Genomic DNA, 2,051 nt, shown 5'->3' on the forward strand with positions numbered 1-2,051 from the left:
TCATTCCATAACGAGTTAGCGAGTCAGAAATGTCAGAATTTCCTAGTTCCGACTTGAAGGGCCTTCTATGATGTAGGGCAGGTCAGTAACCAAATTATTTTACTGTGCCCAGTCGCACACAGACTTTTATGGTCACACAAGTTGCCACCGGTGGATTCAAAATGAGTAGCCTAACAATTATTTACATGGCCCCAGGTACATTTGCAAACAAATAATTTTTCTGTGAGAAATCAATAATAGTTGCACACACAGGGTAACAATCAGCAATTGACAGTGAGCAATGAGCAAGATAACCATAGACGGGAAGTTGACAATAGCTTATTATTAGTGTAAATACATTGTATTTCTATGGTTGCAGTCCTCTAAGATTGAATTGCATTGAATTGAATTAATCAGATCCAATGATTTACCGCCCGCAGGGTGGGGTACCGTTAGTCATCATTATTATAATCACCATCTCAATCATTATCACCATAACATCATAGACTTATTCTTCTGTATCTGAGACTCATCTGACACTACCTTAGATATGGCAGTCTGCAACTCAATACACTGCCCCTGCAAGGTGTTCAGCGTCCCCTGCATGTGGTTAATCTCTGCTGGCAGGTCTTGCTCCCTGTTGGAGGAACGGGAGCCAAATTAGAAGAAAAATATCTATGGTTGTTCAGCAATGAAACGTTCATGTCATAATGGGGATTGTCCTTCCCTGTGAAAAGAATAACTACAGCTGGGGTTTACTTTCTCACTTTTAGATAATGTAATACAATCTTTAAACCCATCAGAAGTGTAGTGCTTACCTCCATGAAAATATTGGCCCCTGTTATTTTGGGCTGCATTGCCCCAATGTTGACCACTAGTTCCAACTTGTGATGAGAAGGTCAACATTTTGTTAGACATTTCAGAGATAGCATTAACAATTGTACATGAGACAGTGCTTCCAGATATTGAGGTATCTTCCTTCTGAGGTATGTAAAAAAATCTGGTGTGTGAGAACTCACATGAAAGGTATCCATGATTCTAGATTAAGCCAATCATGTATGTGATTACCATCCTATGGGTCAGCAATGGAATGATTGCTACACAGCTTTCAGGCGACTTTATGTCTTGGGCCTGGATGAATCATTGAAATACAAGTAATATTGTGAAGTTGTGATGCATTATTGCCATTGTAATTTGGAATATTCCATCAAAGTTATTTGTTTTGACAGTCAAAACAACTAACTCTTACGATTAATCACTTGATTTGAGTAACTTGAGTTGACAGAAGTAGCAACTTTATATTCTGACCTAAACACTGACTTGTGCAATGCCTAATGCATAATCTATGCATGTTATTTGCTCATCATAGTATATAGCCGAGGATCTCATAGTCCCAAAACAGCATTGGCCATTGGACTGCTCAGTCAAAACTTGAGTAACTTGAGTTCGGAACTAAAACATTAAAAGTAGGCTACAGCTTGACGCATATCCTTACCTTGGACAAGCGTATCCAAAAGGCCTATCCAGTCGTGCGTGAAGATACCTTTAGGCAGATAAAAGCGTGGTACGGGTTGAGACACGCTCGGTAATGTGAATCTGTAACACTGATATAAAAGCACGTTTTCATTTATAATTTACACTGTAGAATGACCTGCAAGCCAATCAGAATCTAGTTTAAACAATACCGTGGGTTCCATGGAACGTCACAAACATATTAGGCCACTTGCGTCACAGATTACAGTCACTGAACATGGGTTTAATAGCTATATTGGCTATATGTACAGTATATGCACATCGTATTGAATTGAGATTACATTTACTGTAATTATGTAGCCTAATCCTATGAGGATCATATGTCAAATGTTAGAATCATGGCACATGAAAACATCATTATATTGACTGCAGATTATAAAATTCACTGTGACACAATATCCATGTAATTCCCATTAAATTACGTTGAACCAACGTGGAATAAACATTTAATTGATGTATGTGCCCAGTGGAAAGTGATCAATTCGAAATGATTGAATACATACAGTATTACAAAGAAAGAGATACAAAAATTGCAACGA

The 2,051-nt window shown here is 38.1% G+C and overlaps 1 long non-coding RNA gene across 1 annotated transcript; it reads right to left on the reverse strand.

Moving 5' to 3' along the window:
- Positions 1–302: 302 nt before the first annotated feature.
- LOC115149682 (uncharacterized) lies at positions 303–1,403 on the reverse strand. Its single transcript, XR_003866937.1, has 2 exons — positions 798–1,403; positions 303–616 (listed from the first exon to the last, which is right to left on the reverse strand). It is a non-coding gene; the product is annotated as an uncharacterized LOC115149682 (long non-coding RNA).
- Between the last annotated feature and the right edge of the window lie 648 nt (positions 1,404–2,051).

The sequence above is a fragment of the Salmo trutta genome, chromosome 15 (assembly GCF_901001165.1).
Source record: "Salmo trutta chromosome 15, fSalTru1.1, whole genome shotgun sequence".
In the NCBI taxonomy this organism is placed as follows: domain Eukaryota; kingdom Metazoa; phylum Chordata; class Actinopteri; order Salmoniformes; family Salmonidae; genus Salmo; species Salmo trutta.